Here is a 23,784-nt window from a genome sequence, read left to right on the forward strand (position 1 = left end):
TGGGAACTTGCTGAAGTACAGAGTGGTGAGGGTGCAGAAGAATTTCTAGGGAATGCAAAGCAGAAAGAAAATGACTTGGTGAGCACTAAGAGTGTGGGGGTGTCACATGATAACCTTCACACTGAAGAAGGTTTTCCAAATGAGCTTTAATCCACCCATGTTCTAATGGGTCATGGTAGGAGTGGCAGGTCTTAATCCGATGTTTCCAAAAGCCGGGGGTCGCTGTGGGTCACAAAACATTGAGTTTGGGGACTTGAGATGATCTCTTTTAAACATTGAAAACAATCCCTAATAGAATATTTCTCTATACTTTCAAAGGTTTACAATAAGGCTTAAATATAAATATCTAATTATTATAATAAATATAAAATTAGTTTTATATTTATTATAATAATAATAAGCCTTAAATATGGCAAATAAACACATTGAAAAAAATATATAAATACAACACTATTTTTTTGCTCCCATTTTTCATCAGCTGGACTCAGAGTTCTGAAACATTGATGCACAAAATGTTCACAAACCTGTCTGAGACAACCTGTCCCACCTCACAGGTGTGGCATATCATTGTGCTGACAACATGAATTCTGCCCAGAGCAGCTGTGGCTATTGCTCATCACAACCAGCATGTCTGCATGCATGGCTGAATGACTTATTATGTTGTAAAGCATCTTGGGGGGCTGTAGAACCCTAGAAAGTGTTATATCAAACCAGATACAGGTCGTTTTGTTTTATTTGGGGGTGGGGGGGTGGGGGGGTTTGAGGCGATGGTGGACGAGGAGCCAGCCCCGTCTGTCGCTGTTGTTGTGTCCTTGGGCAAGACACTTAACCCACCTGGCCTGCTGGTGGTGGTCAGAGGGATCAGTGGCACCAGTGTGCCGCAGCCTTGCAGCCCAGGGTAGCTGTGGCTACAATGTAGCTCATCACCACCAGAGTGTGAAGGTTTCTGAATGACTGATGTATTGTAAAGCACCTTGGGGGTTTGTGGAAATCTAGAAGATGCTATAAAAATAGAGGCCATTCACACATCGGTGATGATGAGCTATTAGCTAAAGCTGCCCTGGGACATCCTGGGGTGCACTGACAGGTGTGATTGGCACAATTAGGCAAGGTGAGTTAAGTGTCTTGCCCAAGAACACAACAGCAACATTTTCTGGCAGGAGCTGAGATCAAACCCACAACCTTCTGTTTACTGGACTACCCGCTCCTACCTCCTGAGCTACTGCTTCCCGTTGTTACTAGTCTTTCCTTCAGCCTACCTGGTTACTTACAATAATTTTAATCTAGTAATATCTGCATTATTTTGTTATAATTGTTCATGATGTTAAAATAACTGATACAGTCCCTAAACGTAAATTATTCAACAGGACCAAACCAAGACCCTGGATTCAAACCGAAGCTCATCGTCAGCCTATGACCCTTATTAGCCCTGAAATGTGTTTCTCGTTTGAAGACGTTCTTCCACACGGACTGCTGCAGGGTGCTAAGGAAAAAGAGAAACACATGGAAAAAAAAGGAATGAGTCAAGAACGGAGGGGGTTTGATTCATTCAAACAATCTGGTTTTAATAAAAGCAGTCAAAACTCACCACGGGTGGATACACGGATGGCTGGAGAAAAGCGTAAGGACGAAGGGTTCAAATCCAGCTGCAGACAGATTCTTGGAATTGATAACAGCTCAAATAGACCCTGCTTGCCTCTCAGCTTCAAGGTGTGTGAGTGTATTCATATTATGTTTATTTTATATGTAACCCGATTTTCAACCATTAATTCTACATGCATTGCGTTTGTCCTGTAATTTATATCAATGCTGTTATAAGAATAAAGAGGTGTAGATTATTTTTATTACAGCTGCCTGCAAAAATGCACTTTACCCTTGAAGGCCAAGTGTTGAGTAAATCTGCAAACTCTCAGAGTTTATGAATCCAGAAAAAACACACTAAGACTTTTTTTTACCCCAACAGAGCATGCAAGTTTTAAAAGAATCCTTCTGGAATTTACTCTTTAACCCCTAATTTTTCTGTATAAATGTCAGCAAATAGTTTTGTAACCATGAGAAAATTATCCTGATGCTTTATTGACTGTAAAAAAATACCAACTACATTAAATTAAATGCTGCATTCATTTGCAGGTGAGCAGGAATGACTCCTGTTCTTATGCTTCCAATGTGCATACTCAGGTTCCAAAATTAGAACGGGGCGGCGCTTGTAAACAGGATTTCATGGCTTCTCTTTTCAACAAAAAAAGATGCTGGAGACGGTCGGTCTATCTTTATCTATATGTTTCAGTTTACAATGTCTCCTTGAGCCAAGAGCACTTGAACTGCTGGATGTTTCTCTGAGAAGTCTTTTTCTGCCTCTGTGAAATATAATCAGTTGAGTCATCAACCCCAGACATGTGCACGGGCGTGACCTTGGTTCATTTGGGACATCTGAGTTTTTCAGAAAAGGAAAATATTCTTTATCTGCATAAGGAATTCTCATGGATGAATAAAATGTCAAGAATCAGTTTGAGTGACAGATCAGGGGAAAGTTACAGTAAAGCACAAAACAGGGAAATGTTTTAAAAATTAAGTAAAAAAATGGTTTGAGTTAGGGTCTTTGTGGTTCACATGTTTAACCACAGTAAGAATGAATGCCTTGTAAGTCCTACTCTGGGGGAAAAGAAGCAATGGTGCATCTATTTCAGAAACTAGAAGTGAGCCACATCAAAGCTGAGCTGCAGACAGCAGGATTTAGAGTATCATTTCCTGATATTTGGACATCTCACCTCTGATTGGCTAACAGCAATACAACTATACCGATGACTCTGTTTGCTTTGCAACGTCAATGTTTTATCTCCACAAATAACACAAGCCTAGAGGATCTCTGCTGTGTGGTGTAGTTGCTAATGCTAAAGGTTAGCTTCTTTTTATCCCCCTGTGTTCTGTCTGTCTGTGAAGCAAACAGAATTAATGTCTGAATGCTGGTGACAAGCCTTGCAGATTTACTCTCAGGTGGAGCATCAAAGCTGCTGCTTTAATGTCACGCCTGATACTTGAAACTTTATTGCTATTGTTTTTTGAATGCTTGTAATTCTGACCAGACACGGAGACAGAGGTGAAAAAGAAAAGAAGAGACAAAAGGAAGAGGTGGGGGGGTTTCCATAAAAATAAACAAGCAATGATGAACAAGAGTCTGCTTCTAGACCTGCAGAAAGAGAAAAACAAACAAACGAAAAAAAGGGACAAACAACAATACAACTAGAGCAAGCTATAACTGCATCAACCTAATGAGGAAATATAAAATCAACATTGTTTTGCTGAAAAATCCCATGATAATAAATCACAGTGCATTTAGTGCCAACCACAGCCTTAAGACATTTGTTGAAAATGTCCTAGTCCATACTTACCATGTGAGCACCTGTGTGCGTACCATCGACATATATACTGGACAATTCATGTCAATAGGCTCCAATTATAAGTTTTTGTGCCAAAATGGGAGGTTCCCACCACCGCCATTTTGACCATGTCACAGGTTCCGTCAAGCCCAGACAATTCCAAAAAAGGGAAAAGAGGTGGAGCTGAGGGTGGGGCTAAAAGGCTGGGATCAAATGATGACACCCGTCGAACTGAAGCAATGTAGCTACTAGCTAACCTAAAGCTAACGTGGAGGTTGGAGCTAAGCTAACGGAGGTAGATACCTAGCTACAACTGGCGTGCTCAACACCAGAGCTTCTGAGTCGGAGATACGCCGAGCTGCTGGGGAGAACCGGATGGAAACCGATGTTTTCCATCCGAGAGTTCCACAAGCCGGCAGCTGTGCAGCAGACAGGCGCCGCTGCAGTCAGAGATGCGCCAAGCTGCAGCTGAGGTGAGGGAGACCATACAGATAGTCGGAACCCAGCTCCACCAACATGTCATATTTCAACTAATTTTCAAAAATGCAGCATTAAGTCACGAACAGAACTCAGAAGACCCGTGAAGACGCCAACACAGTAAAAATAGATAAAAACAGTCTTTATTTCTGGTGGAGTTACCAGGAGGGCAAGGCTGGAGACAGAGTCGGTAGGCAGGCTAAGGTCAAAATGGCAGGCAGAATACAAGGCAGGGGTCAGGCAAAGAACAAGGTCCGGAGGCAGAGATCAGGCAGGGTGAAACGCTGGAGAATTACTGGCAGGGCTGTAATAATCTGGCAGGAAACTGGTAGTTAACTGGTGAATATGTTGTAGGGGAAGCAGGTGTGTGAGATGAAGCTGATTATGGTAATCAGGAAACAAGGGCTTGGCTGGGGCTTAATGATAAGACCAGGTGTGCTGCATGAAGGTTATGAGGTGCTGACTGGGGTTGCTGTGGAAAACAGGGCTTGGCTGGAGCTTGGTGAAGGGACCAGGTGAGCTGAATGAAGGTGAAATGAGGGTGAAGGATGGGAGTCATGACACATTACGTTAAATGCACTGGCTTTTACCCTATTAAATTTAAATGTCATGGTTAAACAGTACATGTTAAAATCTAAGCTCAGCTAGTGCAAGAGCGGCAGTGACCTAAAATACATGAATATAATTTTACTTACCAAAAAAAATGAAGTGGAGACTCCTTGGACGTTCTATTAATGCAATTAATAATACAGCAAGTCATTTTATCCAACAATTGCACCAATAATATCCAAAAAATAAATGAAAATAATACACAAATGCTACAACTAATGGTCTAAGTAGAGAGTCTGAAAATCATGGAACAGTTTTAAGGCAAGGCTGAGACTCAGACTGAGGCCTATCCACGGCGCTAGCTCTGCGGTCACGTGGGTCTGATGCTCATTAATTATTCAGAATTTTAGGCTTTTAATACACTTAAACAGAAGAGTGACAAACAAATTCACCCCCCTCAGAGTTGTCATGAGTGTAAACTAGATCTATTAATTAAACCTAAAACATGTTTTGGAACAAGGCTGTAAACATGTTTATTTCTGCTGTGAAATTGGTATTTTTAACATGGGAGTCATTGAGGATTTGCTCGCTTCTGACACCAGCCCCCCAGCGGACGAGGGAGGAACTGCAATTTTTGTCACTTCCTGTTTTGCTTCATATCCAGATCCGAATTATGGGGGCTTGGTGCGTACACGCGCTTTTATATGTAAGATTTCTTTATAGGAGCGGTTAGCTTCTATTAGTCGAGAAGTTCTCTGCTGTTTCCTGGATGCTAGACCAACAACAGCCTTCCCCGTCATGAGTCAAGTTGGGTGAGTCCATCTGAGTAAATCTGTCAGGATTTTCTAATCCTAGACTTTTACCGTCTCTTTTCTACCAGACAGATTATTGTGAAAAATTGATGGTTTTAAATAGGTAAATCAACCAGGAGCTAATTAGACAAGCAAGCCAACTTCCTGCTGTTTATTCAGAACAAGCAACAGGTAAACTTTACTGTGCTTTTATCACAGGAAAAAACAAACAAACATTTGGAGCCTGGTATGAAATGATATGGTTGCAGCATGAACATGAGACCGTGAACAGTCCTGCTCCAAAATGTTTGCCACCAAGCTACACGGGTGACACACTTCCATTCCTCACCTCAATGACCTTAACTGCATCATGGGGTCACAAAAATGTTAAATTGTACTACATAAAACTAACTATCTTGGATTGAAAATTAAACATAAAAATAATCTTTGTCGTCACTGCTTTTGTGCAAATGACTAAACAAGACGCAGTTCAGGTTAACTTTGTTGTACGGTCCAAAGTAGCTTCCCACGCTGTCTGGATTAGGAGCTCTTGCTTCATACTCTCATGAGAAAAAGACAGAGTAAATCTACAAACGACTGTTTAACTTTCTGAAATCCAGAACATGGTTTAATTTAATTAGCTTTAATTGTTATTCTGTCTGCAGAACCAAGTGGAGTATTCTTACTCAGAACTTTTAATGGTTTCCATGCTTTCTGAGGCAAGTCAAAACTGATACCTTTGACACATTATGAGCATGACCACCCAGGACTTCACTATTGTTTCAGTCTTGGCAAAGGGAATTTTTTATTATGCAGATTAGCTGTTTTAACATCTGTTTAGATGAAAACCAATAAAAGAGGAACCTGTACAATTGCTTGGGCTGTTATTAGTCAGATTTACTCTGACTGTGTTTCATTTTAGAGTGCATTGTCCTTTAAATGATCCTAATAACAATTAGATCATTTCAAATTAAACACTAATCCAGAAAAAGTGCAAAAGAGAAGTGAGCACGGTTAAAATGCAGGTGACACTGCTATGAGTTCAGTATTTAGTGACGTCTGGAGCAATAGCCCAGTCCGTTATCTGTGTGGCTCAGCAATGGACTATCAGGGCCAAGCTGTCACGTTGCGAGCCAGGAGGAGGTTAGGACCCAAGATGCAGAAACCCAGAACGACACAAGGCAAGAGCAAAGTCAAAGTAAAATCCTTTATTTAGGAGGAGAGTCCAAAATCCAAAAATCCAAAAAGAGCAGGAAGCCAAACCTAATATCAAAGAACCTGCGACGCAAAACAAAAACTCACTTCAGAGCAAAACACCTAATGGCCTAGTGGGGGGAACAGAACAACACTGACGTCAACAACAATGAACCGACAACACACTGAGACACAGACAGGGTTACATACACAGGGGCTGGGTGATTAAGGGAATTGGACACAGGTGAGACTGATAACAGAGAGGAGGAGCAGAATGGAGCAGGGAAGGAAACCAGACCTAAACTGGCAAAGGAAGCATACATGAACCAGAGGGAGATACTGACCAAATAATCCAAACATAACGGAAACCTAATGATTAGTGGGGTGACTAAGGAAAACGTGAGGGAAACCTAGAGAGAACCTGGAGGGGGCTGGAGACCACAGGGACACAGAAACCTAAGGGGAACACCTAAGGAGAAAACCTGGAGTGGGCTGGGGGACACAAGCAGGCACATGGGGGAACCTAGAGAGGGATGGAGAACACAAGGGGACACATGAGGGAGACGCAGAACATGACACAAGCAGGGTCGTGTTGTAGGAAAAGACATGACTGCAACAGTTTTCAGGCTAATCCCACACTCTGAAATCTTTCTTTAGAAACCACAAACACTTATCTGATGTGCAAAATGCTAGAATTGCATGCAGCTGCTGGTCTCTGTGATGCCTGGTTTAAAAGTTATCCTAAAAGAATATAAGAATATTTCTCTTTTTATGTTGCATAGAAATTAATCTGCAGTAGTCCAGTGGCTAGACTAACCTGCAGAGGGAAGTCTGTTTGCTATGCTGGATGTCTAGGCAATAAAGCTGAGCAGTCTGGGAACACTCACATATCCACGAGTGAAACATGCAGATTCCATCCTCAAAGGCTGCAGATGAGCTTCAAACTTGCAACATTTAAGCTGCAAGGCAAATATCCATCCGTTGTTGCGCAATGATCCAGGCAGCTGCTTCCAGTGCACGGTCCATTCTCGAAGTGGCGCAACCAAAAAACTATAATTAGCACACGATCGTTAATGTCTGCACATGTTCTCTATTTTCTGTCTTATTTGTGCCTGAAGTGCTCTGCTACTGCGGAGCTCATCACCTGTGCTGCGGTGATTTCACCTCACTGACGCAGCATCGAAACGCGCACTCAGCTTTGCGGTCAGGAGATGCCTTTGATCTGCTCAAAAGTAACAGATGAGGTGAAAAAGTAATAATCCAGGCAGCAGTTTTTCTGGAGAGTTTAGAGGAGATGCAGGAAGATGAGAGACAGACAGGACAGGAAAATAGTTGAATAAAAACAAGAAAACAAAACAAAGTGTTGAAAAGTAAAATGTAGGTAGATTTATCTCCACTACACGTGTCCACCCGGGCTTTTGCGCTGCACAGAGACGCTTCACTGTCTATGACTTTGAACGTCAGTTGAGAGTCAGTCTCATGCAGACTGATCAATGAAGAGAGGGCCTCAAGTTAAGACCCTCTCCTCATTGGTCAGTCCACACAAGGTGGGTCAAAGGTTACCCTGAGCGGGTTACGTGATGTCAGGCATTCAAGTATTGAGTATATTTACTGCATATTACAGTAAAATATTCTGTATGTGGCCATATTATGGTGATCCTTGGGTCGTGATGATGGGGCCCTTTAATATTGTTGCCCAGGGTACAACAAAGTGTTAATCTGGCCCTGGTGCTAACCACTGCACCACTGTGCAGCCAAGCAAGGCAAACAGCTCTTCTAAAATGTTAGTTTAATAAACGCAAATGGACAAATGAGCACATTTATTTCTTGAAAATATTAACTACAAAGTTTGAAATATTTTGTCACAGTTGTGAGAAAAGTTAATATATTCGACGTGTTACCAGAGGACATCAGGTTAGGGTTAGGTGACAATGTAATGATGCACCTTGTTAAGAGAAGAAACAGGAAAAATAACGAAACATTTGCAATCGAATAGGAAAATCAAAGACATGTTGTTTCTAGTGTGGTCCCTATTATTTATGTAACCCCATGGGTTATTTGAAGTGCACACATATAACCCGTTTTTTTCCCTTCTCAAATACTTCTTTCTTTTCCCATTAATACAATGCATTGTAGCCCTACTTTCATATTATTGGCTTTGTACGAACCTGATATTTAGTGTTTTACACTTTGACCTTTCAGACTGTATGCACAGTAATAGTCAGACACATAAACATATATATTTGTACTTTCTAACATGAACACATGTTAAATGTTGTAATTTTTTAAATAAAAAACTGTAATTTACTACCACCAGTAAATGCATCATTGTTTATTTCTACCTTCCTGGTCAGTCAAAAGCAATATATGTGGGCACTTCAAATAGCCCAGGGGGTTACATTTATACATTTATTCCTTTAGTAATAGTTACACCTGGTGAATCTTTATTAACATCAGCCCTTAGTAACATTGCTCTCCAACACTGTCTTTAAATAAACTTCACAGAACATCTTTAACCCACCTGACATGTTTGACTTCATCCTGACATGTTTGACATTCGGTATCCACGTTTTACTCACAACGTCTCGGTTTTCCAGCACAAAGTTCTTCTCTAAACACTTCACTGCTGCAGGGCTTACTCGCCTTGACCTCTGACCTCCTTAACAGGTGACCTTTGACTCTCAGCAGGAACTGGCTATGACCAGCACACTTATCCACGAAAGGGTGTGTTTGGCTCGTTTGGTTATATTTGGCAACACATCTCATCATCTTGTCAGCTTTAATTACTTGTTTCTCATTTTCATTCCATCTCCTTTTGCTCGCCCACTCCTCATTCCAGTTCAGAATGTTTCTGTTTAATTTAATGGGACGCGCTTTGAATCCATCTCATTCTCTTGTAGACTCATCCAAGTTCTGGCCTTTACTTCTATTCATCATAAATCTTTATTATCTTTATTTTACCTGTCTATTTAATCACGGCATTAAAAATAAAAAGCCTCTGGGGTTCTCCCATCGTTGCTCATCACACCGATACAGACGGCGTTACTGAATTACCCCTCGTAGCAAAGAGTCCTGGTTTATTGGTGTTGTTTAGGCCTGACATAAAAGCAGGTTCAAACAAGGACTAACAGGAAGAAAAACAGGAAAGAGCAACACATTAGGAAGGGCAGAAGATCAGGAGGAGGAACTTAAGACATGTTGATAGTTTTTACTACATGACATTTATTTATTTTGACTCATTGGCTGCACCGACTGTTGGTAACTTTCCATGGTAGCTCCATGCATCACAGAGTAGAAGCATTTCTAGACTTCATTTTAAAACGTTAGTGCAACAATGCATCAGGAAATTACACGGCGTTCTCTAATGTCTGATCATGAATCATCTTCCGTTAAAATTTTCTAAAGTTTGAAGCTTTTCACTTTCTGATTGATATTTTCTCTATTTTCTGTACTCACAACACACAGAGCCAACAATTAAAATAACTGCATCATTTATCTATTTAAAGGGAAACTAGTGAACTTTTTCATATTTTTAAAACATTTCCTTGAGCCAGTATGTGCTAAAACAACCCTTTACAGCAGGGATATTCAATTCCGGACCTCGAGGTGCCAGCATCTAGCACGTTTTGGTTTTAACCCTGCTTCAACACGCCTGATTTAAATTGGCAGGTGATTATCAGAGTTCTGCAGAGCCTGATGAGCTGCTGCACAAGTGATTCAACCACTGAATCTAGTGCTGGACTAGAAAAACTACTAAAACGTGCCGGATGCCAGCCCCCAAGGCCCGGAGTTGAATAGCCCTGCTTTACAGGGTTAATGACATTTCATTCAGACCCCCACTGCCCTGTGTGTTCAGGGTATCACATTTGCAACTTCAGAGTGCCAGTCCAGTCTGTTGGACTTGGAAAAAAACTGAGATGACAGTCTGGTTCCAGCACGTCTCCTGCATGTTTTAACCCTCCCACTGTCCTAATGGGTGCGACCCCGCGAGGACAGTTGACCATTGAGCAGGATTGATGGTTTATCCCTTGGGTCCACGTGGCAGGGGTGAGGAGTGAGCACCACCTCACCCATGCCACATGGACCTCAAGGGATAAACCATCAATCCTGCTCAATGGTCAACTTTCCTCGCGGGGTCACCCATAAAGACAGTGGGAGGGTTAAAACATGAACACAACTGATTTGTTTATTTAGTGATGAATCACTCCTGTAGACACTAATGAAGGCTGGGGAGACATTTCAGCTGTTAGATTAAGGTGTTAAAAAGAGAATGCACAGCGAGGAGATACTTTTTGGTTCTGTTAAATGGACAATAGAGGGTGCTAAAAGCAAGCCAACACTGCCTAGTCTTCCTTTAAAGGAGCAATATATAAGAATTCTACATTGATATTCACAAAACAGTCTAATGTCTCAGTCATGTTGGAGGGAACTGCATTTTTGGTTCTTTTTGAAACACAGATAAGGTTTTTCTTTACTTTGCTGACAGTTTTGTTTACAGGCTGTAAACATCCTCAGAGCTGACGCTGATGGTGGCGTCACTTCCTTCTCCGTTTATCCGCGGGCAGCAGAGGACGTTGTCGCCCTCTGCTGCCCGCTCTCCCTTCACCGATGACACAGTCCCATGCACGATCCAACGTGTAAACCCCATTCTCTCTGTTCATAGTCTCGTATCCACGTGTCCTTATCTCAATAGCTTCTTTTATCCATCTTTTGTATTTCTGTTGTTCGGTGTTTATGATCCTTGTGTTGTCCCAGTCCATTATATGGTTTTCTCTTGTGCAGTGATCTGTTACGGCTGACTTCTTTATTGTGCTTTCTGCTTCTTCTTTCGCTGCTCTTGTGTGTTTTCGATGTGCCTCCTTCTCGCACACCTTTATATGTTCTATTGTTCGAGTGTTGAGTTGGCGTCCGGTTTCTCCTGTGCATGTTTTATTGCAGAGTTTGCATGGGATTTCGTAAACAACTCCACATTCAAGTCCAGCTGATATTTTGTCTTTTGGGTGCACTAGTCTGTTTCTTACTGTTGTGTATGGTTTTGTTGGTGTGTTTATGTTGGGTTTTTTCATTGTTGCTCTTATTTTTTCTGTTATGTCTTTGATGTATGGTAGGGTAATCACTGGTTTTGGTTCTCATCTTTCAGGGTTTCTGGTTCTTTGCTTTGGTTGTTTTTTTCTTTCTGTTGTTGTTTGTTGTTTTCCTTTGTTTATTGCCCATGTCGGGTATCCGCAAGTCTAAAGCGTGTTGTATGTGTTTGTTCTCTTGTTTACGGTCCCTTTCTTCATTTATCATGTTTGCTCTGTGACATAATGTTCTGATTACTGACATTTTGTGTATAGTAGGGTGTTCTGATGTCCATAATAAATATTGGTCTGTGTGTGTTGGTTTTCTACATGTTTATGTTTAGGGTCCCGTCGGTCTGCCTGCTTATTTTCATGTCCTTAAACGCTATACTGCCGTTTATTTCTGACTCATATGTGAACTTTATGTTGCCTGTGTCGTCAATGTTATTCAAGTGTTGTGTTAGTGTTTCTGTTTGTCCTTTTGGTATGATTTCTAGTATATCACGAAACTGTCAGCAAGGTAAAAAAAAAAAAAAAAAAAAGAAACCTTTTCTGTGTTTTAAAAAAGAACCAAAAATGCAGTTAGAAACTAAGCACAGCAAGAACATACCGAAGATGTTAGAGAGAAGGTTATACTAACACATATTTCATTCTCAGCTGGCTGGAGGCTTGTCAACTTTTCTCCTTTCAAAAAAGCAAAACAGGAACATAGTTACTGTTAAAAGCCCGTGAGGTTGCTGAGTTTGTACCGAGCAAACACTGTAGCACAAGCATTTCTAATTGGACAGTTTAAAGAGCTGAAGCCAGTAAACAGGAGCAAATTAAGTCATTTCTTGGACCCCTAAAAAAATACTTTTTGTTTTCCTCTAATATCTGGTAAAGAAGGCTAGAGGCTAATGCTGAACTAACCATGCTAACGGGGAATTAGAAGCAAATAGTCAGCTCTAAAAATATCTTAAACTACTTTTTCAGTTACCAACAACTTGATAATACAGTGGAATGTGTGTGAAGTGAATTATATGTCAATAGTGGAGTTTTACTTCCTTAGATGAGTCGTTCAGAACTAAAAGAGCTAATCGGCAAAGGACCACACTTTAATGCTGGAGAAATAATACCGTAATAAGTGTAGTAAGTGCTCCCTACCACAACAGCAGATATAACAATGTATATATTTACTCATCAGCTTACTGTGTAGAATCTTCTGTCACTGATCTGTAACTGGTCCCGGCCATGAAACTTGTGGAACGGTAGCGAAAAAGGGATTTTTGCGTATAAAAATAGATTGCAGTAATCACATTTACCTTACCTATCACACCTTTAATTACAAATAAGAAATAGTAAAATTCTCATTAAGCAGATAAAAGGAAAACTTTATTATTTTTGGCATAATAAGATGTTTCAGAATAAAAACAGCAGAAGGAACTAACACTGCACAAATTACCACCAGGTTTTTCACTGGACTTTCCCGTGGTTTCTGCTGTGGTGACTAAAAATGATTATTTGTCACTTTTAGGCTTTGTCATTGAGGTTTATGTGACCACCAGAGATGATTTGGGTCTGCTTGCTCCACACCGTTGGTCAGTGGAGGTGGAAAACGGGAAAAAGGCAAGGCTCCTTTATTTACATAGCACATTTCATAGGATGCAAGATCAGCAAGAACATAAAACATTGAAATAAGTGTGACAACATGAAACAGCAGATTATAAAACCAAATTTAAAAATACACAAATAACACTAAGAAATCTAATTAAAAAGGCTAATTTAAAGGGTGAGCTGTTACACGATAAGGTGCAGCATTAGAAGCATTTATTCATTTATTCATGATGAAAACATGGAAGTTTTCCATTTTGATTTAAAAGTTACTAGAGTTGGGCCACATTTGATATCATAAGGAAGCTGATTCCATCTGTGTGCAGCATAGTAGCTAAAAGCAGCTTCACCCTGTTTGGTTCTGACCCAAGGTTCTACCAGCTGACTGTTTTGTTGAAATGTTTGATCTTTTCAGACACTGGTGATGAGACTTGGTAGGAGGTCAAGTCTGATGAGTTTTCACCTTAGAGACCAGAAAGACAAGTTCAGCTATGTTTCCACTGAGAAATCCAAAAATCACCGAAACACTAGAAGAACAGACACTCATGTTGAAGTTTTACACCAACAATGTTTTCATATCATTTACTAGAAATGTGCATGAAAAATGCACGAAAAAAGCAACTGAAGCGTTTCTAATTATTCTGTTCAGTCAAGATCTCATCAAATGCTGGTTTCAGTGTTGGGTATAACAAAATCCTGACCAGACTTTAAGCAGCTGGAATTAAATCTGAACAGCTGTTTAATGTAAATTTGTGCAAACTTGAAATTTGTGAGCATGGTTGCAACACACAACTCTAAAACCAATTAAAACATGACAACCAAAATGGATTAAATGCAAATAATTTTGTCAGAGATTTCAAATAAGATACTCTGATGTTGACAAAAAGGTTGTTTTATGGTATTTCTTGCAAAGTTTGCAGTTTTTTTTTATTTGTTTGCATTCTCAATATGTGTTGTGATTTAATCACAGCATTTAGTGTACGCCAGTAGCCATATGACATATTCTTCAGGGGTTGGCAACTCCCTGTCGCAAGGGTGAACATCCAGCATGTTTTGGTTGTTTCCCTACTCCAACACACTTGGCTCACCTGTTCAGCAGCTCATTGAGCTTTGTGGGAGTCTGTTAACCATGCGCTGATTAAAATCAGGTGTGTTGAAGCTGGGAAAACAGTAAAACATGCTGGATACTGGCATTCGAGAAAAGGGAGTTTCCGAACTTTCTAATTGAAATCAATGCCTCTCCTTGTATTTATATTTTTTGTTAGATTTTTTGGCTTCTCCAGACTTCTGGTAGGATGGTCTTAAAGCTGCAAGGTTAAATTAGGAAAACAAATTAGCTTTAAACACTTCTTTATATAACTTAACTACATTCTAACATATTATAGCTATGACTATATTGTGGAAATGAAAAAAAGTGTTTCTTTTGCGTTTGTTTAAAAACCTCCTTCAATCAGGCGTTTCGGTCCCAAAGCAACTATTGAACTTCTGCACTTACCTTGGTCATCCATTCATTATGCATAACGTATTTAGATGCAGAACACCACTGGTGTGAGAGGGTTTCTGCTCAATATCATCAGAGAAGGAGAAACAGCCAGCTGCTACCACTTCAGCTTTAGGAAAAACTACCAGAGTCTCAAAAAGAAAAACACCATTTGAAGGTACGGACAACAAAAGATGTTCGGACCTGGAAAACGCCAACTGGTGTTTAGCACTCTCTCGTTTCCTCTGGCATCAGGGGTTTCTAGATCTGGCAGAAGCGTCTCAGGAAAGATACATGAGGGGAGGGGAGAATGCTCCGTTACCGTGTGCAGATTCGCTGTAACAGCTTTAAATTAACTACAAACTCATCATGATTCTTGGTTTTCTTTTGGACAAATTCAATTTCAAACAAAAACTAAACAAAATGACATATCTGACTTTTAAACTTCAAATCCAGGAAGAAAACTATGAGTGGTATGCTGCGCATGTACTTTCAATGACTATTCCAAAGAATCATCCAGCACATTTGTGTACTTTATCTTTGGATTTGTTTTCCCAGCCAGGTTATGAACCAAACACCCTGAAACGCTTGCCTGCAGGTGGAAGACTGTATATTAAACTGCGTAGCAGGTGGTGTGCAGCCTGCAGAGAGAAGATATGAGAGACAGCAGCAACAGCTATTGGTTGTCTGGGAGAAGCCAGCCAAAGACGTTTAAGCTGTCAGAAGACAAAAGTGAGACTGGTCCATGCTTAACAGAGAAGGATCCCAGGAGGCAGACGTTTATTACTTTCTAGCTCAAATAAGACAAAGAGAAGAAATGTCTTAATAGTAAAAGCATTAAGTGAAACTCTCCCATCGACTTAAAAGGCTTTGAGATTATTTGCAGTCAAAGGCATAAAGCAATGACTTTCTCTAAAAGTGGTTAAACAGGAAACACCAGAAGTGTGTCTCCACAAACAGTGGCCACACGCACACACACACACACACACACACACACACACACACACACACACACACACACACACACACACACACACGCACACACGCACACACACACACACACACGGACGCACACACACACACACACACACACACACACACGCACGCACACTCACACACACACACACACACACACACACACACACACACACACACACACACGTACACACACACACGTACACACACACACGCACACACACACACACACGCACGCACACACACACACACACACACACACACACACACACACACACACACACACACGCACACACACACACACGCACACACACAAACACACACGTACAACAATTGTTTACGACTTTTTCCATAGAGACCCACTTCAAAAGATCTAAACTCTGGCGTAATTAGTCCAAAATATGTAACATCTAGAAATAATCCATCACTGCTTCCATTTGAGCACAGCTTGAACTCTTGTCCTAAAAAATCAACTCAGACTCTTATAAAGTGATTATTTCTTCCAGTCACCTAAAGTTTCACATGATTGGAATAAAGGTTTACTGTATCTATCTGATAGGACACAAATCAAACATCTAAACTTAGATATCAGTTAGAAAAGGTTATGGTCGGAATGACAACTATCTTTATATATCCTGTCATAAGACCAGGCTGTACGGGGGATTCCATGTAAAACACAAGCGTATGGTAGTTTGTAAAAGTGTCATAAAATGCAATCTGTTGGTCTGTGTCCTGACACATGACTTGTTTCATTGTGGATTGGCAAATAACCGGAAACGTTTCAGATGGAGGCTGTGAAACCAGACATCAACTTGTTTGATCACTAAAGGAGATGAGAGGAAGTATTTCAGCTCCCATCCGTGCAGCGTTCACTACACTTCATTTGATTCTAAACCGCTTTGTTGAATTTAGGCAAGGAAGGATAACTAGCTAAAGGCACACTTTAAAGTTTAATAGCTTTTAGCACCCCGTAGTGTACATCACTGTGATTAAACCGACAATGAATCTTATCTCCTCGCTGTGCGTTCATCTTTTTAACGCCTTAATCTAACAGTTGAAACGTCTCCTCAGCCTTTATTAGTGTCTACAGGAGTTATTCATCACTAAATTAAACAAATCAGCTATCTAAAACATGCAGGAAAGTTGTTGGAAGTAGACTCCAGCTCCAGCACATGTCAGCTCCACTCATTTTCCATAGCTCACCTCACCAGCGCCCAGCAACTCTGAAGTTGCAAGTGCGGTGGGGGTCTGAGGAACATTTCATTAACCCCATAAAGAGTCATAATGGCTCAAGAATATGATTTTAAAAACATGAAAAGGTTGCATAGTACCCCTTTTAAATATTATTTTTTTTACAGAAGTATAGGTTGACAAATATTCATTTGTATTCATAAAATAAGAAAATAACTCCTTCCGTCTGTTGCTTTTAGTGTTAATCTAAAGTGTTTCAGTTGATAGGGTCTGGATGTCCTTTGATGATGCTTGAAAGTACTTCCCTGCTAATCAGAAAAGTTCAATTTGTTCAAAAAAGTTCTTGCATTGCATTGAACTCGACTGTATTTTAGGGCTTTTCTTTGAGACATGAACAGGTAGAGGTACTTCAGTCCTTTTTTTTTTTGAAAAATTATAAATTTAGTTCTTTTAATTTGATGGTGTATGGCAGACTGCCCTATTAAATGATTTTCTTAGCGGTGATTACGTCAAGTCCCTTGCCAAGTCATTTTTATGTCAATATATAGCATGACCACGACCCATAGGGAGGGCTCAGTCATGGGGCAGAATACGGTTGTCTTTTACACTGTCTCCACATCCTATTGGACAGCAAACACTGTGGCATACTCACTGCCATGTCAGGTAATGGGACAGTCTGCCATACGTTGTCAAAGAATTCGCAAATACATCAATTTTCTAAAAAAAATGTAAAGCTGTCATCTGGAGTTTTCCCCTTTCAGGAATTATGTTTGATTTTCAGAAATACATACAAAGGAAAAGTCTTATCTTATACTGTGATATAATATAGGCAATTTGTATTTTTGTTTTATTATTATTACTATTATTTTTGCTTCTTGAAATTTTATAAAAATGTACAAATCCAACATATATCATACATTAATTTAAAGGGTATTGTGGGGTTTATAACAACAATAAATGGCCATAGGCAGCAAATAGTTTTAAAAATATACTTTGGTCCTTGCTGTACTCAAAATAGCTGATCAGTCCTGATAGAGACTCACTCTATTTCTCCAAACAGAGGCTGTTCAGGAAGCTTTGTGGGGAAGGAATGGGAAAGATCAAAAGCAAACAAAATCACTTGTAGAAGAAGAAGAAAATATCATTTCTATAGCGCCTCTCAAGATAAAAATCATGAGGTGCTTCACAAAAACAAAAATGTAAAAATATAAAAAATAATTTAGAAAGTGGTTAAAAATATATTTAAAATCAGCAAAAAATAGACAACTGTGATTAAAAAAATGTTAAGATGGAGAGAGAGTGAGTAGGAAATAGGGAAATCAGTGGATCCTGAGGAAGGTGGAATAAGTGGGGAGAGCAGAATAAAGAGAGATTGGTGAAGAAGGTCATACAAAAGCCAGCTTGAACAGGTGAGTTTTCAGCTGCTTTTCAAAGGAGACCACTGAGTCCACTGATCTCAGGCTCAGGGGGAGAGAGTTCCAGAGTCTGGGGGCCACAGCAGCAAATGATCTGTCACCTTTGGTCTTTAGCCTGGTGCTGCACAACCAGTAGGCTTTGATCACTGGACCTCAGGGACCTGCTGGGGGTGTAGGGACTAAGAAGATCACCAATGTAAGATGGTGCTTGTCCATGTAAGGCCCTATAGACCAGAATCAGGATCTTGAAATGAGCCCTGAAGTTGACTGGCAGCCAGTGAAGCTGGAGGAGAAGCGGGGTGATGTGGGTGTGTTTGGAGGACTTGGTCAGAAGCCGAGCACAGGCGTTCTGAACCACTTGTAGACGGTTCAGGGAGGTTCTGCTCAGACACGTGAAAAGAGAGTTACAGTAGTCTAAGCGTGAGGAGATGAAGGTGTGGATAACTGTCTCAAGTTCAGAGCGGGACAGAATGGGACTCAGCTTAGCAATGTTCCTGAGATGGAAGAAGGAAAAGCGAACAAGAGAACTGACATGAGAATCCAGGGTGAGAGCTGGGTCAATGGTCACACCAAGATTCCTGACGGAAGGTTTGGTGTGGGAACCAAGCTGACCAAGAGAGTCTCTGACTTTGGGAACCAGCTTGTCTGGGGCACAGATGAGGATCTCAGTCATATCTTCATTCACCTGTAGAAAGTTCCCAGCCATCCAGGTTTTGATAGAGTCTAAGCAGGTGTGTAACAGCTGCAGCTTAGACAACTCATGAGGCTTAAAGGAGATGTACAGTTGGATGTCATTTGCATAAAGATGGTAGGAGATTCCTTTGAAGGAGCTCAGGATGTGCTGAAGGGGAGCAGATAGAGGAGGAAGAGCAGAGGCCCCAGCACAGAACCTTGTGGGACACCATGGGTAAGGGAGGTGTTGGAGGACCTAAACGTGGAGACAGCCACAGAAAAGGAGCGCTCAGAGAGATAAGAGGAGAACCACTCCAGAGCAGTTCCTGATAGGCCTACCCAGTCTCTCAGCCTCTCCAGTAGCAGGTGATGGTCAACAGTGTCAAAGACTGCAGTCAGGTCCAACAGGACCAGAACAGAACAGTCCCCTGCATCACTGTGAGTCAGAAGGTCATTAGAGACCCTAAGAAGAGCTGTTTCAGTAGAATGAGCTGTACGAAAACCTGACTGGAAGCTATCATGGATGCTATGTTCATCAAGAGCAGCTGTGAGTTGTTTAGCCATGTTCTTTTCCAAGATCTTGGAGATGAATGGAAGTTTACAGATGGGTCTGAAGCTGCTGTGGAAAGAGGGGTCAAGACTCGTTTTTTTAGGAAGCGGGTGGATTACAGTGTTCTTAAAGTAAGCAGGGACCTGACACGAGACCAGAGAAGCATTAATTATAGAGAGCACGCTGGGACCGATGGACTGAAAAGCACTTTTAAACAAAGATGAGGGTAAGATGTCGAGGGGGCATGCAGAGGTCTTCATAGAGTTAACTAGTTTGGTTAACTCAGGCAAAGAAACAGGAGCAAAGCTATCCAGAATGATGGGCCTGGTTGGAGTCGGGAGGGGCAGAGATAAGGCTGAAGGAGAGATACGAGATCTAACCTTATTGACTTTGTCCACAAAGATAGACAGACAGTTCTCACAGTCTGCAACAGAGTGGATGGAGGCTGTAGGAGATAGTGATGTGTCGGTCGCGAACGAACCGGCTCTAAGAGCCGGCTCTTTGAAGTGAACGACGGGAGCCGGCTCGTCATTGGGAGCCGTCCCCTCCCCCCCCCCCCCCTCCCCTCTTGCTTTGGTGAAAGCTACAGGCGATTGGTCAACATGTGTAACTGCGTGTCCAGACTGTCCAAACACAGAGCAGTAGGGGTGGATCAGACTCAGACACACAGCAGAGCACATGTGGGTGGAGGGAGACGAGAGGGAATGAGGAGGAGGAAAAAGGAGAGCGAGAGAGGAGAGTGCGATGAAGACGGTGAGGAAATGAGCGCCAGCAGTCGGAAAGTGGAGATTTCTTATAGTGTTCAGTTATTAAATCCATAGAAATTATAAATGTTTGATATATTGCATTTTTTATATTAGTAAATTATTATACATATAGTTGTGCATTATTTTGGTTATAAATGTACTCTACGCAACAGAAAATCTGAGGAGCCACTTGGGAGCCGAAAGAGCCGGCTCTTTTTGGTGAGCTGAGCCAAAAGAACCGGCTCTCTCAAAAGAGCCGGAATTCCCATCACTAGTAGGAGAGGCAGGAGAGACAATACTGCTGATGGTCCTCAGGACAAACATTGTCAGCATTTAGACTCAGGGTAAAAACAAGGTCTAGAGTCTGTCCCCTGGTGTGTGTGGGGCCAGAAACATGCTGGGTAAAGCTGAAAGAGTCCATAAGGCTGGAGAAATTCATGGCAAAGTGATCAGAGGGATCATCAACGTGGATGTTAAAGTCACCAACAATCACCAGTCTGGACAGCTTCACAGTGGAGGATAGAAAGTCACTAAACTCCTGAAGGAAAGAACTGTTTGGACCAGGTGGATGATGTGTCTGTGACTGTGGACCACAGCACAGTAGAACGGGTCCTTACGCCTGACTTTAATCAGCTGCAGTTCAAAGGAAGCAAAGTGATCAGAGGTTGTAGAGCTACATGGAAGATGGTCTCTGAAAACAACAGCTAGGCCTCCACCACGACCAGAACCCCGGGGCTGGCTAAGAAAAAAATACCCACTCGGCCAGAGTTCAATCAGACCAGAATAATCAGATGTTTGCTGCCAAACTTCAGTTAGAAACAGAAAATCCAGGTTTTTAGAGAGAATTAAATCAATGAGCAGGAAGAACTTATTTTTAACAGTGCGGGAATTTAATAGAGCCATGCTGAGTGAGGTGGAGGAATCAGAAACTACAGAAACAGCTGGAGTTGGTGGACGTAAATTAGCGGGGTTAGATCTACGGTGTTTATAAAAAAACCACTTATGGTGGGAACAGGAGGAGAAACCACTGAAGAATGAGGATAAACAGACCTTAAAAAAACTTGGACGGAGAATCCGCGCCGCAACGCGGCCTGGCGGGAATGCGGAGTTGGCGCTCAAGTCACCAAACAAAGGACAAGAAGTTAGAAGTTCATGCCGTGGTTTACTAGATAAACCACACTTTAACAGAAGTCTTATTCTCACCTGGATTCCTGCTCATTTACCTCTTTTCCTCTGACGTTTTCCCGGGACTGGGTAAACATCGCTGGAGGCGCCCTAGTTGGAATCGTCGTTTGACTCTGGGCCAGTGCGCCACTCAGATGAACAAACAGGGAGATACGTCCTTGGTGCATCTTGAGCGATCATGAACGAACGGAAGGACAAAAGAGTCTGACGATCATAGGAGATGGTAGCAGGGACACTACTGAAGAGGATCGCAGACAAGAGCAAGGTGGAAAAGAGGAGGTTAGTGGAGAAAAGTTTGAAAAAGTGGCCGGTGACTGCAGCTAAGCCAAGCACAGGCGCCATCATGTTACCGACCGGAAGGAAAGACTTGTCAGTGTGAATGACCTGTCCTTTCATGAAGATGTCCAACAAATTTCCACAAGTCGTTCTCCGGTCTCTTTTCTCATTTGGTGCCTTTGTCTTTCCCTCTCTGAGGTATCACAGCAGACTGAGTGCTGACTGACGACTGGAATTATGAACGTGCAAAAAAAGAATAATTATGAAAAACCTCTGGCTGCCTTTCCTGCAGTACCTCATAAGTTTTAATCAAAACCAGGCCTGGGACTTGCCTCAGACTCTTCCACCGCAGCTCCTCCTGGATTCTCCAGCAGAAATTAAAGTTGTTCTGCTTTCATACAGCGGAAAGTTTACACAATGGAGCATTTTATCCCTGGAGCCCGCCTTGCTCTGCATGCTTTCCAAAGGCTTGCAAGATGAATTCCCTTTGGAAAATTACATTACAAGTTTCTTTTCTATATTTCCTTCTTGTTTTTTTTTTCCTTTCTGCTGTCTGAGCTTTCCAGATCTGTCCAGCTTTCCCACTCTGCAGGAGAGGATCAGTGATTATTCTGTGGGCGTCAGGCAGGTCTAAATATGAGTAGAGGAACTTCATGGGAGAATGATGCACCAAAGAAAGTCTTTGCCAAGTAAAATACAGGAAACCAGATGAGATAAGAAATGAATTAGGTATAAAGATCTTGCATTTTTGTAAGGTGACCAGGTTAGCTGTTATGCTCATCTTTTTTCATGAATTAAAGCCGATTTCTTGATGACTTGTGACTAATCTGTCTAAAATGATTTGCAGACTGTTGTCGAGAATAAATATCTAGTGTGCAACAGTAGAGCACAATTCCTGGAAGCTCAGACTCTTGACTCCTGTCCTGTTCTCATTTTAATGGATTTTTTGTATACAGCTTTCAAATAAGGACAAAAATGTCAAAGTATGTAAACAATAAATGCTTCAGGAAATTGAAATTTCAATCATACTGAGAAAAATTATTTCCAGTGTTGACACTAGAAGAAGCTTTACAACAAGCGTTATTTCATTCTTTAAATAATATTATGTATGTAACAACTTGCTGAAAAAGCAAAGAGGTTCAAAACATTTTAGCTGCTTTTCACCTATTTAAAGTGGGAATTGTCATGTGCCGGGGTGAGTGCTCCTCTCATTTTTTTTCCATCTTTGAGCTGCTGTGTTTCAGGAGAGGGAGGCTCTAGTTGCAGCTCATTAACAATCAGCGGGTCCAGCTATAAGAGGAGGAGGAGAACACATCTCGACGCCAGGTGATTAACTACAACTTGGTAGTTCCAGCCCTTTGTGTCTCCGGGTTAACTCTAGTGATTTTTGGATTTTAGGACCCTTGTGGATATACTTGTGCTTACCTGTTCCCAGGATTTTTGGATTGTTTGTGGACATTACCTTGGCTCCTCAGGATCTCCTTGGACATCTGAAGCTTCTGGAGCTTCTCTGGTTTTCCTGTGACTCCTCTGATTGACTACTTGGACATTTCCACGATCCTGCTGGATTACTCACCTGTGCCCTATAAATCTCCTGGACGCAGCATTCACCGTTCTCCTCTCCTCCCTGCCGGCCCGCTCTCCTGCTCTCCTCGCGTCCCCTCTCCTGGACAGCCCCACTTGGATTCACCCCGGCACTCCACCTACCCTCCCCAATTCCTCAGCCCCCAGCTTCCTGTAAGTCTTTACTCTGCACCTTCCTAGTTTAGACTTACCTCCCTGGACTCACCTGTTCCTCTGCTCTCCCCTCCTCAGACACTGCGGTTCCGTTGCAATCCCCACTGGACCTTATCTAAGGCACCCTCAATTCCCAATTTGTTTTTAAATAAAATTCTTTAATTTTTCTAGTTGACTCGTGAGTGGTCAATTCTGCATGTCTTGGGTTAAACTCATCCCCAAAACCATGTCAGGAATGATCTAACCACATACTGTTATCTTGATGAAACAAGGACATTGACATTTGTACCCTGAGCAGTGAGTTCCTCTCAACTCCATCTGGAGACACAAACTCTCCACGTTGTCAAAAAGCAAAAAATTAAAATTAGTTTGATTAATCCTTGTATGAAAGCTAAAGGTAAGTTGTACATTGAACATAAAAATCAATGCAGAAGTTTGCAATTTGTGTGCATTTGGTTAAAAAAAACACATCCGTGTTCAAAGCGTTCACTTGTTCATTACGTAGATTACACTATTCTA

General features: G+C 41.5%; 1 long non-coding RNA gene across 1 annotated transcript; it reads left to right on the forward strand.

Moving 5' to 3' along the window:
* Positions 1-19,793: 19,793 nt before the first annotated feature.
* Positions 19,794-23,402, forward strand: LOC139069700 (uncharacterized). The gene is made up of 3 exons (XR_011520394.1): positions 19,794-22,854; positions 22,964-23,265; positions 23,344-23,402. It is a non-coding gene; the product is annotated as an uncharacterized lncRNA (long non-coding RNA).
* The last annotated feature ends 382 nt before the right edge of the window (positions 23,403-23,784 follow it).

This window comes from Nothobranchius furzeri, chromosome 4, assembly GCF_043380555.1.
Source record: "Nothobranchius furzeri strain GRZ-AD chromosome 4, NfurGRZ-RIMD1, whole genome shotgun sequence".
In the NCBI taxonomy this organism is placed as follows: Eukaryota; Metazoa; Chordata; class Actinopteri; order Cyprinodontiformes; family Nothobranchiidae; genus Nothobranchius; species Nothobranchius furzeri.